Source organism: Lygodium microphyllum, chromosome 19 (assembly GCF_053477565.2).
Source record: "Lygodium microphyllum isolate KBCC chromosome 19, Lygodium_microphyllum_v1.1.10, whole genome shotgun sequence".
Taxonomy (NCBI): Eukaryota; Viridiplantae; Streptophyta; class Polypodiopsida; order Schizaeales; family Lygodiaceae; genus Lygodium; species Lygodium microphyllum.
The window spans coordinates 91,132,659-91,148,173 of NC_141153.1; the positions used below are offsets into that span (position 1 = coordinate 91,132,659).

The 15,515-nt window shown below is 44.3% G+C and overlaps 1 protein-coding gene and 1 pseudogene across 1 annotated transcript in view; one reads left to right on the top strand and one right to left on the bottom strand.

Annotated features, from left to right (window-relative positions):
• The window catches only part of LOC148020145 (uncharacterized), a 73,018-nt gene that overhangs the window by 16,329 nt on the left and 41,174 nt on the right, over positions 1-15,515 (top strand). The window lies entirely within an intron of this gene.
• Positions 3,849-5,513, bottom strand: LOC148020146 (uncharacterized; annotated as a pseudogene).

Below are 15,515 nucleotides of genomic sequence, written 5' to 3' on the forward strand. Positions count from 1 at the left end.
GCATCCACATTGGTAGCAAGTGACATCTTGCTGTTTTTTCTTGCTTTTGCTGCAATTTTTGTGTATGTTTGCAGCATTTGACTTCTTTTTAGTCCTTCCTCTTACATTATAGGCTGATACACTGTTGCTCCCACTTACCTTGTGTCTAATCTCATTGAGAATAGAACCACTCACACCATCAAAAATCAAGGTCGGGTTGTTGCTCAAAGAGACAACCAATGCTTCCCATGAATCCAGTAAAGTCGTGAGTAATAAGATAGTCTTCAACTTGGGATGAAAAGGTGGCAAGCTTGCATCTTGTATCTGACTCAAAATCCCAGTAAATGTATTCAAATGCTTTGAGGTGGGCTTGGACTTATCAAGCTCCAAGTTAACCAACTTCTACAAGAGATGGACTAGATTGAGAGGAGTTGTATTCTCATATGAGCTTTGAGTTTTATCTAAACTTCACGTGTAGTGGAGAGTCCCTTGATATCAACCGAGATATCATGTGTGACTGGCATTTTGATGTAAGCAATAGCTTCTTTACTCATCTTAGCCCATTCCTCATCTAACAAAGCAATAGGCTTTTCTTGTTCCAAAGAATTATCACAATCCTTCAGAAACAAGATACCTTGCATATGATTTGTCCAAAGATCAAAGCTGTTGCCATCAAATTTCCGAACCTCGAAAAGATTCCTTGTGTTAGAAGTGGATGCAGTGCCAACCATTTTTCAGCAATAAATTTCTGCAATAAAGTGCTGAATATTGTTAGCCAATAGTAAGGTTGCTGAATATAACAGCAAGTACACAAAATGCACTTCCAAAGGTGCTGAAGAAGCAGATCATTTGCTCCAATTTCAGTCCAAATAGGTTGATTACAGCATATACATGAACAAAATGTGATAAGTATGCATAAAAGTCAACTCCACACTTCGATAATACATCACTGTAATGCCCATATGCAACAACCCAAGTGCTGTATATACCACTGTTTCCGTGCACAATGAGCATTCAACAATACATGTACTAAAGAAGCTGCCTTTTGACAACATTTGATACATCCCAAGTAATAATTTCTCCCACTCAACAATGAATTTGCTGTTATTTTATTGCCAAAGCATGAATTAGCGCAAAATATATCACCGATGTGAACACCAAAATTTCTTTGACAAACCTGCCCCAATTGTATTAATACAGGTTCCCGAGTGCCAAACAAGGGTAAATGTTGCAGAAATTCAACAAATTCTGCAAAAGCCCCAAATTTCTTGGGTTTGGCCACACACCAATGTCAGTGAATTCAACTCAGTTGAGCAAAATTCCACTGATATATGAAAAACCCCAAATGTTTCAAAGCCAGTGTGTACAATGTTGGCAAGTTTTGGGTCAAATGTCACTGCACAAGCATTCACTGTGCAAAATCAAAGAAAATCCCAAAAGGGTTGATTGTTGTAGTGTCCAAAGATTGCTCTAGATTTAATGAATGTCAGTTCAGAATTGACAGCAGGACTGCTATGTCATCATAGGAGAGCCTGTCAGTTGTCACACTACTCCAGACGGTACTACCAGCTGTCATTTGTGTAAATTTTAGGGTTTTAGATTTTGTCTGATTTTAGGGTTTCAGATTGTCTGTCTATGCAAAAACAACGTGTGCTTGTTTGCTTGAGCAAAAATGACTTGTGTCTGCACCAAATTTAGGGTTTTTGGCGTGGCAATTTTTGACAGTCCAGCACACACGTGACCTAGAAAGTGACGACTTGATGATTTTCTCGCACAGAATGAGCCGGATCAGACTCACACAGACTCCGGGAAGCACGCACGCCTTGACCAAAGCTCTGATACGAGTTTGAAGGGGGTGTGCGCAGCAGGAGTGCAGTAGTAGAGAGTGCAAAGAGAGCAAAAATGTGAGTAGGGTGTGTACATTGAGTAAACAAATTCTAAAGATTGACATAGTGTGAATCTTTGAGAGTAATTTTCCTACAATAGATCTATGTGTGTGCTTTGTTGAAGGGTTCACCATGGGAGCCCTTGGCTAGTTTGATAGGGAGATCTAGAGGCATGGCCAAAGGTTGTGTTTGATTAGTGCAAATTTGGTTAACTAGCTGATGTGCTTACTTCTATGAGAGACAAAAATGGAATCCCCAAATCTAATTATCTTCATCCTTAAAAATAAGACATTTTTACAAAGGTCAGTTATCTCAAACGTGGAGCTAAGTTGGGCCTTAATATTTGCAATGGTAGCAAAGAGCTTGTAAGAAGTAAATCATCAATGTATAGTAAGATATAGTTGACCCCCTTTGAAGTAGATCTGGCATATAAGTTTGGGCCATAAAGGATAGAATGGAAGTCATGAGTTGTTAGAGGTAGAGTCATCCCCTGGACAGGCTGTGTTAGGATTTTTGCACAATTAGGGTTTGATTCAACAGTATACAGCATACGACAGAGGACACATCAGTAGTCTGCGTAGGTGACATGTGGCAGCTTGCAGTCGGACAATAATTTGGCATTATTTTATTGCAGTTGGCTGCATTTAATGCAGCCGACATGGTCATTTTTGTGCCTTTTCTTTCTGCTTTATATAGCAGTCCTCCAGCACTTTGTTGACACATTATTCAGATACTGATCTTGAGATTTGTTGGTTGAGACAGACTGTGCTCGGGTTGACGGAGATTGAGGTCATCAAGTCAGAGACACACGCAGATATTTTCTCTGCCCCCGTTGTGGTGGTATCCACACTTCCGAGGTGTTGCATGTGTCAGGCTTGGGGTATCATTTGCTTTCGGTCCATAAGATTTGTGCTCTTGGTCTCTTGGTGGAGTTTGACAGTGATACTGTTCGAGTCCTTGATCGTGGATCAAGGAAGGTTCTCTCTGCAGGGTATGAGGAGAATGGCATCTACAAATTAAAGTCTTCTACAACTCTTACCTCTTTTCTTCTTACCTCTTAGACACAGTCTGAGCTATGGCATGCTCGGTTTGGCAACTTGAACTATGAGTACCTTCGGAAGGCGTCGCGAGGATCATTTGTCCAAGGTTTGCTGGATATAGTGGTGAGCCATTAGCCATGTGTCTCTTGCATTCGTGGGAAATTGCATCGGGATGCGATTTCCAACAAAGCTTCGAGGCGGTCTACTTTACCCATGGAGCTTGTATCTACGGATCTTTGTGGCCCGATGAGGACCGAGTCCCTGAAGGGGAGCTTGTACTTCATGTTGATCGTAGATGACTATAGCAGGATGACTTGGGCCTATTTCTTGACTTTGAAGTCGGAGGCTTTTTCTCACTTCAAGGATTGGCTTCTCTTTGAGGAGAACCGTTTTGGCCGGCAACCGAAGACCTTACGTTCAGACAAGGGAGGTGAATTTATGTCTAGTGAGTTTGCTCGTTTTTGTGCAGATAGGGGCATTCACTAGGAGTTTGCTAACACCAACACTTCCTAAGAGAATGGCATTTTGGAGTAGAAGAACTGAAGTGTGATTGAGATGGCGTCATAGTTGTCAGGTACGAAAAGTACGATATGGTACGGTACGATAAAATACGGTATTAAATGGTACCTTAAGATTTTATAAGGTACGGTACGATATTAGTACGAAAAAAAAAACTTCATTTAAAAAAAAAACTATAAATAATAGAACACATGTTTAAAGTGAAACTAGCAGTGCCATTACAAAATATGCTGAATACATGAGGTAAAAAGCCCTTGCAATCACATGCGAGCAGCAAACATGCGGGCAACGGTACAATGTACTGGATACATCATACAAATTACAATCATCAATGAGTGAAACTGGATACAATCATCAGTGATAGTACTAAGTAGATACAAAAAGGTGAGACTCGAGAGAGTTGAGGCCTAGAGGCTAGGATGACTCATGAGGCATCACTATCATCAGCATCATCATCATCATCATCTGAGTGCTCATCAAGAGAGTTCGAAGATGACTCCTTGTCATCGAATGATGAGGCACTCTCATACTCATCCTCATTGATAAGGTTACCATCATCATCAAATGATGGCTCCCTAGGCAATGACGGTCTAACTGTAGGCAAGGGGGGAATGCCATCATCAGGGACTGGACGAGAGCTACTAGAGCCCCATCTCATATATATCTACAGACTACTTGAACCACCCCTCGTCGATCTCAGAGGGTGCCGAATGACCATGCCCTTGCTGGCAACTCGAACTCCTCACCCACGAGCACGCTGACTACGAGTGTCACGGGTGTCTGCTGCTATGAGCTCTCTATAGAGCTGTGCAAAGATCTGCTCCTCCTCATCGACCTCCTGATGTACACTTGCAAGAGTGTCGCCCGTCAACTTGAATGTATCAACATTCACCTACACAATGCACATAAGATAATAGATTATAAATACTAAATTGTTGAGCATAATACTATAAAGTAACAAGTTGAAACAAATAAATTTAAAAATTGAACTTGACTTATCATTTTATGGTTAGGTGTTTACTTGCTTTGGACTACCCATACTCATCATGGCCTTCATCATGCGCAAGTTAGTGCGGCAATACACTAGCTGCTCTAATTGTCGTGTGCTAAGATGATTGCGAATCTTCGTGTGAATGAGAGAATTGACACTTCAGTTTCTCTCACATGCACCCGAAGAGCAATCCTGCGCAAGGACTCTCATGGCCAAAGGCTGAAGAGTCTCCAGTGCATATCCAAAATTTTGCCACCAAAATAGAGGCTTTACAAGTGACTTCCTTTTCCAACAAGTGGGAGAAGAAAATGCCACATGTCCTCTCTGATCTGTATAGCATCCAAGCTCCTCTAGGATTGTGTTGTGGTCATCTATGGGGACCACATGAGTCAAATATGCAAGTTGATCTGACCGGAGCTCTCTGTTATCCATGATCGCCGGCGACTTGTAGGCCGGATGCACCAATGCTGCGAAACCATGGATGGGCCTATGCATCCATGCCCATCTCCTCTCTGCTATCTCTATGATGTATGCACGTTGAGAATCTGTGATCATCGTGCAAGCCCGTACCTCCACCAATGCCGCTCTGAAGAAGTGAATGAGAAGGCCCATGGTGGACCCCTCGCAATCAGTCATGCCCAACACCCTATAAAAGGGAGTCACGGCAATCACAATGGCACGGACTTTTTGCCAAAACTGCTCATCAAGGCACAGCCGCTGCATGGCTTTCGCCTCCTCTGTCTCATGCTCATCCCACTGATTCCATAGAGTGGACACTATTGTTTGGCGTAGGGCGGACCACACCTCATAAAGCCGCTCCAACAATAACCACATATAAGCAAACCGAGTTGAAGAAGGCTTCTTTAACTCAAGTTTGCTATGCTCCCGATACATCGCAAGCACCTTCACCTTCACCGTGAAGAAGGTGACAACAGATGTAGCCTTGTATACCACCCTCTTCACCCATTTTAGCTTTCTGATGTTCTCCATGAGCAAGTCCAAACAATGACTTGCACATGGAGTCTATACGATCAAAGGAAACTCGGTCTCAAGCAAATGGCCCATGCACCGACAATTGGATGCATTGTCAGTCACAACTTGCACCGCATTTAACGGGCCCACCTACAAGCACATCATACATGGCACAAATTATAAAAGCTTCGGGGAGAGATGAATCATGAATCATGACTTGAAAATTCTAATTATGATTCATGAATAATGAAAGCAACTTTAAAAAGACAATGTGTACCTCAATGATAGCTTGCCGAATGTGGCGGTAGATGAATGAGCCAGTCGTTTTTTTTCTCCTCTTGCCGGTGTCTACGGCCCACAAAAAATATGTGCCAAGTGGACATGAAACGAGTATGTTGATGATACCCCGTTTCTTACGGTCACTCCATCCATTGGTGAGAATGGAGCAATCGTATTTTGTCCATGCGGCCCGGATAGGATCAAGGGCTTTATCAATCCTCTCCTCTTCATCAATCTTCTTTGTCCTCATATCATTGTATGAGATGCCGCTCCATCCTTCACATGGGCCAACATTAGTGATGGTTCTCACCATCTTCTTCCATTGCTCATACTTCAGGATGTTGAATGCAAGATTGCACTCGATCACCGTGCGTGCAATCTCAACATCGGCTTGTCGTTGCCTTTCTCTAAGAAAGGCAACCGATCCACGTGTATAACCGGGAGCTTGAGAGAGAGAGGATTGCCTCTTCGGTATTGCATGAGCCTCTAACCTTTGCCTTTTGCCAGTGCTGGAGCCCAAAGGGGATATGGAGTCGGCACCACCAATGGTGGAGGCCTCACCTGCATCGGTCGAAGATAGGCCTACATTTGAGGCTTCCTCATGAGTAAACATAAGTGTAGATGCCGCCACCGTCGATCTGCCACCTCCTCCTCTAGTGGATCCCCCTCTCATCTTGGCGAGAATCTCGTCCGCAATGTGTTGAGGGATCGACTTGCACGGAGCAACTTGCCCTCCCCCCCCGTCTTGGAAAGATGTTGGAGAAGCCAGGTTGCACCACTTGTGTAGCTCTTCTTGCAATACTTGCATATCCAATTGTGGGAGTTGGACTTCTTTGTGTCCCTCTTCACATGGATGGCGTGCAAGTTGAAGACCTCATGCTTCTCATGTGTCATGGTGCCGAGGCTTGGTCAGAGGCCTGATAAAGAGGAGAGAGTCGAGACTTGTTACTCCGATTGCCGTGATGCTTGAGGAGGGAGGGGATGGGAGGAAGAGGAAAGAGTGAGATGATGCTTGAGCCTTGAAGAGAGAGGGGATCAGGGAAACTTGGAAAGTTGGAAGAAGAACGAACTTTGAAAAGGGAGAGGATGGGAGAAAGACTCAAGAGAAGAGGGGAAGAGGAGAGAGGAAGAGGGGGACTTGGAGAGGATGGGAGCTTGATGCAGCCTTGGAGTCTTGGAGACAAGAGGGAGGGTTGAGGAGAGAGTCGAGACTTGCAAGAGTGTCTATGTGTCACAAATGATCAATCGTGCCCAGTTTGCGCCATTTTCCCCAGCCTGTTTCGCGCGGAAACTCTTTGGATAGCTCACCTTGTCCCGCAGGATACGTGGCCAAAACATGTCTAAAATCTCGTACGAAACAGTACGGATACGTACCGTACGGTTTGTATGGTACGAACCTGTCCGTTCGACGTACGAGTGCAACCTTGGATGGCATGCACCATGATGGAGCACCGATAGACACCTCAGTTTTTGTGGGCCGAGGTAGTGGCTACCGTAGTTCACATCCTCAATCGATCTCCCACTTCAGCCGTTGACAAGATAACACCTTTTGAGGCTTACTTTGGGACTAAGCCTGATGTCTCTTACTTCAGGATCTTTGGGTGTGACGCTTATGTGTACATCTCGAAGACGTAGTGTGACAAGTTCGAGGCGGTTTCTTGACGACAGGTTTTTGTTGGCTACAGCTCCCAATCCCAAGGTTATAGTCTATTTAATCCCGTCAAGCAGGATGTCTACACGAGCCGAGATGTGCGGTTCGTGGAAGTTCCTGCCACAGAGGGGGGTGAGGAGCACCTCGTTCTTGGAGATCCAGGGGAGAGTTGGGCTCCCGAGACAGTTTCTTTGGAGCCAAAGTCTTTTGATGGAGATTCTTCTTCTGATTCAGAGTCTTTACTTCCATCGGCCATCCTTGAGGAGCTTCCGCCGGTGGATGTTCCCGAGTCTTCCACAGATTGAGAACGACGGGGAGAGGTCCGGTCGAGATTCAGGGATCGAGGGGGTCCTTGAGGAGTGGAAACCGCAGGATGGACCGCGGAGGTCACGGAGGAACCAAGCACATTCTATGGAGCTTGTTTGCTCCAACTATTGTTTGCTGACCTGTGTTATGTAGGACCATGATGTCAGAAGTGATGCAACAATGGAAGCATAAACAACATGTTGAAATAAACTGTTGAAACACAAGACAAGAAAATATAAACACAAATACAGATGAGAACTCAGATGTATGCTTGGGAAATGGAATCCATATCGAACACGAGACAACAACATACAATAGTGAATCACTGGCTGTGTGGGCACCTTGGCATCGGCTCCTCTCTCCTTAGAAGAATCCACAAATGATGGTTGAAGTACATCAGAGGAGGAGGAGCCCTAGCAATATATAGGCATAAAATGGGGGGAGCAATAAATGTAGTTGGCCAACATTAAATGCTCCCCACTCCTAAAAAGGGCACAAAAAAAACGCTAGAAAAAATACTATAAAAAGGCCACAGCCTCTGCAGCACAGACTCACCGTGAGCTGACTAATCTACTAACACCCTCTCTCAGATAAGGGATGAGCTGATACAATACAATAGTACAATGATGGGGAATCATAAACTATACAACATAGAACCACCAAAAGAACCATGGATATCCAAGCAATGAGTGGCCAGCCCATCACCAAGATGCCTCGGAGAGTATCTGACATTGATGTCGATCATAACAACACCACTTGAAAATAGAGAAGAATCATAGTAGCTCTTTGTGTTATGTCACCTATGTCACTCAGGACATACGAGACCAATGTGCCAAACATGTCTTTGAACACGTGACCATGGAATCCTCGCCTTTGGCCAGAACCGCCAAAGTGTCCCCTCTTGTGGGCTCGAGACGAAAGCCTCCCACTCTTTGTCAAGTAACCAGCCCATCATGAACTTGGATGTCAATCCTAGCTCCAGGATTTGTACCTGCCAGGCTTCGGTCGATGCATCAGGGATGTCCCTCTCTGGATCTTGTGCATTTGTATAAACATGTAGATGAGGCACGGTTGCCCCATCTCACCACCCTCTCACACTCCCTCTTTGGCATTGGAGAGTTGTGAGGGATGTCCGCATCACCACCACTAGAAAGCAGCTGAGGAAGGGGCCACTAGGCCCTTCCCATGATCCGAAGAAAAGGATCCCTTCCGCGCCTTGGACTTCGCCTTGGTTGGAGGATTGGAATCGGAATCTGAGGCAAATGATGACTCGTGAAATGAGTCCGCATCCCGCTTCGTCTTTTGCTCCTTTTTGTTCCAAGAAGCCGCTAACTCTTTGCAGTCCTTCCTTAAATGACCTTTCTTGCCACAGTGGTAACAGTGGGCCTTTGACTTCTTCATCTTTGAACCCCTCTCTGAAGCTGCAAAAGCCTCACTTGAACCTCCATAATGTGACGGAAGCCGCCCTTGTAGTCGCAAAGTAGCCTCATGCTCGAGTAGCATAGAGGACATGTAAAGAAAACTGACAGAAGTCATAGATGTCTGCACTTGTAAAGCATTCGCCACTCCATCAAATTCCTGGGGAAGCTTGTAGAGTACCGTACCAACAAGATGTGCGTCTGATAGGGCAGACTGCATAGTGCGAAGCTAGTCCTAGAGTTGGGTAACACGAAGTAGGAAGGATTGAATCGTATCTTTGGATTCAAACTTCAGTTTGCTGGAGCTGGCCATAGAGAGTAACGGCCCTCATGGTGGAAGAAGCCTCGTACATCAACTGGAACTTCGACCATACGTCTGAAGTTGTCGTACAGGAGGTGACCGCCGGTAGGACTTCTTTGGAAATACATCGGAGTAATGCTGAATAAGCACGGGCATCATCCGAATCCCATGTAAGCATAGCCTCCTCATGGTTGTCTTCATAAAAATCAGATGGAACAGGAGAAGGTTGTTGAGGACGTGCCACAGCTCCATTAACCACGTACCATAACCGCTTCTAAATAAACCAAGCCTTCATCACCGCACTCCACGTGTAATAATTAGGTCCATGGAGCTTGTCATCAGTGGATGTGCATGGAGGAGCCATCTTGAAAGGATTTAGAAAAGAAGTAGAGAAAAGAAGGGATTGGGAGAGGGAACACTGCCAAACCACGAGCACAAACTGTAAAAAACAAGAGTTCACATGCAGTATAACCCAAAATCTGATTTAAAAAAAAGACAAAACTGCTATAAAAAGTCAAGAAATCAGTCAAAAACTGTCAAGAACAGCAAAAACAGCTTGATGATGTAAGTGCCCAGCCAGGAGGAGATGTAGAAACACCAAAATGCAGGCTGAAATGGATGCACAGGCTGTACGGATGCTGACATCAGCAAAAAACACAGGCAAAACTAGTCGCCTGATTGGAGCAGCAGCTGCCTGATCAGCAAGAGGGAAAATAGTCTTGAAATCAGAAATAAAACACAGCAGAAACACAAAACGTGAGCTCTGATACCATGTCAAAAGTGGTGCAGCAATGGAAGCATAAACAACATGCTGAAATAAATTGCTGAAACACAAGGCAAGAAAAAATAAACACAAATACAACAGAGAACACAGATGTATGCCCGGGAAACGTAATCCATATCGAACACGAGACATCAGCATACAACAGTGAATCACTGGCTGTGTGGGAACCCTGGCACCGGCTTCTCTCTCCTCAGAAGAATCCACAAATGATGGCTGAAGTACAACAGAGAAGGAGGAGCCTTGGCAATATATAGGCATAAAATGGGAGGAGCAATAAATGCAATCGACTAGCATTAAATGCATCCCAGTCCTAAAAAGGACACCAAAAAAATGCCAGAAAAAATACTATAAAAAGGCCATAGCGTCTGTAGCACAGACTCACCCTGAGTTGACTAATCTACTAACACATGAGCCCACTTCAGTAAAGGAGGCTTTGCAGCCTGATCATTGGTGGAAGGCTATGGAAGCCGAGTTGGAGGCTATTGAGAGGAATGACACTTGGTCTCTTGTGCCTTGTCCCTCTCACAAGAAGGTGATTCGTGTCAAGTGGGTCTTCAAGACCAAGTATCTTAGCGATGGTTCTTTGGACAAGCACGAGGCTCACCTTGTTGCTAAAGGTTTTGCTCAGCGCCCAGGCATTGATTTCCATGATGCTTTTGCCCCCATTGCTTGTATGGTGACTATTTGAGCTGTTCTTGCCTTGGTTGGCTATAGGAGATGGCCTGTCTATCAGTTGGATGTGAAGTTGGCATTTTTGAATGGTGACTTGTAGGAGGAGATCTATGTATAACAACCTCCTGGCTTTGGATCCTCGGATGGGAAAGTTTACAGGTTGAAGAAGGCCTTGTATGGCCTCAAGCAGGCTCCACGTGCATGGAACGAGAAGATTGACTCGTTTCTTCAGTCGAAGTTGGGATATTGGCGCTCCAAGGCTGATCCACAGCTTTATGTGCACACTTCAGAGGTTGGTCGTGTGTTGTTTGTGTTGTATGTTGATGATTTGATTTTGATAGGGGATCATGCACAGAAGGTCCACGAGACTAAGACAACTTTACATCAGACATTCAAGATGACGGATTTGGGGCCTTTTCATTTTTTCTTGGGTCACGAGATTTATCACTCTTAGAGGGGGATTTTCATCTCTCAGCAGAGGTACATTCAAGAGCTCTTGGTGACTTTTGAGATGGAGACTTGTCGGCCCATTACTACTCCTATGGATCTGAACTGGAAGTCCACTTCACACGCAGATTCTCCCGTGATGGATGCTTCCCGCCACCGTTAGTTGATTGGGTTCTTGATTTGGCTTCTTAACACTCGTGTTGACCTTTGTTTTGCTATGGGTCTTTTGGCGGGGTTCATGACTGAACCCAAACAGGTGCATTCGCAGGCCGCCCTGAGGATTCTTCGATATTTGAGGGGGACCTTTGACTTAGGGATTTCTTATCCAGTAGGTACAGATGCTTCAGATTTGGTTCTTGTAGGTTGGAGTGACTCGGATTGGGCTGGCGATGTGGACCACCGACGGTCTACTACAGGCTATTGTTTTAACTTGGGTATAGGTGTTATTTCTTGGAGTAGCAAGAAGCAGCCCACGATAGGCTTTTCTTCTACTGAGGCGGAGTATCGGGCTGTGTCTTCCACCCTGTGTGAGGTTGTGTGGCTTCAAAGATTGTTGGAGGAGCTTGACTGCCCCCAGACTCCTCCTACTCTTTTGCGGTGCGACAATGAGGGTTGCATTGCCTTGGTGCGGAATCTTGTATTCCATGCCCGGACAAAGCACATTGAGATCTAGTATCAGTTCATTTGGGAGAAGCTTCTAGATTGGACCATTGATGTGGAAAACTGCAAGATGGAGGATAATCTTGCAGATTTGTTCATGAAGGTGCTTCCCCAGGCTCTTCTTTAGCAACATTCTAGATCCCTCAGTCTGATGCCTCGTCCAGGATCTGAGAGGGGGTGTTAGAGGTAGAGTCATCCCCTGGATAGGCTGTGTTAGGTTTTTTGCACAGTTAGGGTTTGATTCAACAGTATACAGCATACGACAGAGGACACGTCAGCAGTCTGCGTGCGCAGGTAACACGTGGCAGCCTGTAGTCGAGAGCAGTGTAGTCGGATAGTAATTTGACATTATTTTATTGCAGTTGGCTGCATTTATTGCAGCCGACCTGGTCATTTTTATGCCTTTTCTTTCTGTTTTATATAGCAGTCCTCCAACACTTTGTTGACACATTATTTAGATTCTAATCTTGAAATCTGTTGGTTGAGACAGACTGTGCTCGGGATGACAGAGATCGATGTCATCAAGTCGGAGACACACACAGATATTTCCTCTGCCCCCATGTATATTTCTGCACTCTTATACAGCATACTACATTGCAGATTTTTTGCGTTTACATTGTCTCCTTTTCTCTCTCTCTCTTCTCTCTGTGTTTACTCTCTCTTAGTCTTTGTGCTACGCTTCCACATCGCTGCACTCTAACATGAGTTTGAACAAACTCCTCCATTTTATGGAACCATGATCACGGTGCTTGCTTTAGCTTGTAATGAGCCTTGTGAAAAAAAAAGACTTTATCTCTGCGGTCTGCTTGAAAAGTTCCGAGAGGTTGCTCCACATAGACTTTCTCCTCTAGATAACCATTCAAAAAGCCACTTTTGATATCCATTTGATCAATCAGTTAGCTACGGTGAGTGGCCATGCAACTAATAGATGGAATGATGCCAATTGCATTATGGATGCGAAGGTATTCTCCTAATTAATGCCATGCTTTTTTCAAACACTACAAGGTGAGCCTTGTATTTATCCAAAGCTCAATGAGCTTTCATTTTGGTCCTAAAGATCCACATAGTTCCAATGATCTTGTTATGGCTTGGATGATCCACTAACGTCCAAGTTTCACTTTGGTTAGTGCTGTCAAACTTATTTTCCATGGCTTCATGGCACTTTGAATGCTTAAGAGTCTCTTGCTAACTCTGTGACTCCAAATGCGCTATGCGATTTGCCATAAAGATAGACACAATTGAGGGAGTAGGTGCAAGCTGACAAATCTTCTTGGGCCCGTTGGGATGGGATTCGATGGAAGGATCCTTAAATCTTGCATGGTTTATTGGTACTAGCGAGGTAATGAGTCTCTAGGAGGAGGCTTAAAAGTGGAAGTCTCAATAGGTGGGTCAAGAGTGAGTAGTAGACTTGGCTCAAATGACACCATCTTTGATGAAATAGGTTGAGGAATTGGTGTTGGAGGGAACTGTAGTGAGTTGCACTATATCTCTCTCGTAAAAAACTACATCTCTTTGGGTAATCACCTTGTTTGTTCAAGGATTAAATAAGTAATAGGCTTTTGACTTGGAGGAGTATCCTATAAAGATCAATGGATTAAGTTGAGGATCTAGCTTTCCTATCTTATCATTAGGCGTGTGTGTATAGGTAAGGTGCTCCAAGACTTTGAACTGGGAAATGAGAGGTTGAGTGCCAAAAAATGCCTCAAAGGGGGTCTTTTGAGGGACTATTGTGCAGTAGGTTGAGGATGTACACTAATGTGTTAACAACCTTAGTTCATAGATGCTTAGTGAGCTTTGCTGCAAACAACATAGCCCGTGCCATGTTCATCATAGTTTGGTTCCTATGCCCTATAACTCCATTTTGAGAGGGGGAGTTTGTATAGATAAAGCTAGCGAGAGATGCTTGCTCATGTAAGAACTCAAAAAACTTGTGGGATGTAAAACTCACCATTGCTATCACTCCTCATGGTTCTGATACGACGACTAATCTAATTTATACAAGACGCATCCAAGCAGAGAAATATGTGAAGGCATGAGATTTATGCTTTAAAAGATATACCCATATATATCTCGAATGGTCTTCCATAATAAAAAAGAAGTATTTAGGGTGGTAGTGGATGTTGGCTCCCAAAGATTGATGTGAATTGATTTAAAGTGTTGCTTAGCTCTTTGTGTGGTCTATTAAGGAAGTGGCATGCAATGCTGTTTTCCAAGCTGAGTCTCTATAGACATCCTTGGACAGTTTTAAGCATGGAAGGCCCTCAACCATTTGCTAGCATGATAGTTCATAGAGCGGGTCATATCCAAGGTATCGAAAGCGGAAATGCTAGACTCATTGTTCATAGGCTCTTGTGTGGTGGCTAATGCTAAAAAATAGTGGAACTTATGAGTCCTCAACAGTTAACTAGGAGAGGAACTGGGTCATCATATAGAGGCCACTAGATTGTGCCTTGCTGCGAATAATCACTAAATTGGTTTGGGAGCCTATGACCTCACAGTGGTCGTAGTAAAAGAAATTGCTTGCCCGGATCAGCAAAGTTGCTAAATGGATAAAAGTTTCACCCCAAACTAGGGGATATAATACACATCATCCAGTGAAGCAAGATCTTGGCCGTGTTAGAATCAACACTGGCTCTACCTAGACCATGGATCTTGACCAAGGCGTTGTTATCACATCGGACATTCTTGGTTGCAAGGGCTTGAGCAACCAAAATGTTCTGAATGGGGGGTCATGTGATGGATGGTTGCACTATCCACAATCTAGACAGGAGAAGATATGTTGGGTTGGGTAGAGTAGGCCTTTGTTGGTTGCCTTGTCAAGAGGTAACTTGCGAATATGGACCAAGCTCGCATCCTTTGATGTCTCTACAGAGATGAGGTTTCCCTGTCAAGAGATAACTTGCGAATATGTACCAAGCTCGCATCCTTTGATGTCTCTATAGAGATGAGGTGTGCTTGTGGTGTAGGAGACCAGTCAGACATGCCCTTTGGAGTTAAAAACAAAATTGGTTATGATGGCTAATTGGTAGTGTGGGTTTGAGTCCTCCATTGCCCTTGATTTTGGTTGCCACTACCTTGCCTTCCTTGTTGGGGTTACTTGACTAAGGAGGGGGGGTTTGATTCTTAGGTTTTGGTTGGGTGCCTCTTGCCTTTGATCAATACTCATCATGAAATGGCCATTTGTTTGATAGTGTTGCAATACCTATTTTTCTTAGGTACATTCTACGACTTGGGTTTGAGAGTAGATTGGGAGTGCCCTTGTGATGCGCTTGTGGTTGGCTATGAAATCACTTGTTGAATGAAATTGGAGTATTTCTTTGGTAGCTTGTTAAGGAACAATGTGACCTTGTCATAGGAAACTTAGGAGCCTCTATTGTGGAGAACTCAACGAGTAAGTGCCGATATTGAGTCAACTTGACCTTAAGGTCATCTTGGCGAGTGATCCTAAATTCTTGGAGCTCATGGTTGAGATTTATATGACAAGTCCTATCATGAGCCACATAATGGTCAGTCAAGTGTTCCCACTGCTTTGATGCAAGGCCAAAATGTTGTAGTTGAGAGTGAAACTTTGAGAGTAATCCTTGCCTACATCAACTCAATGATGGTGGAG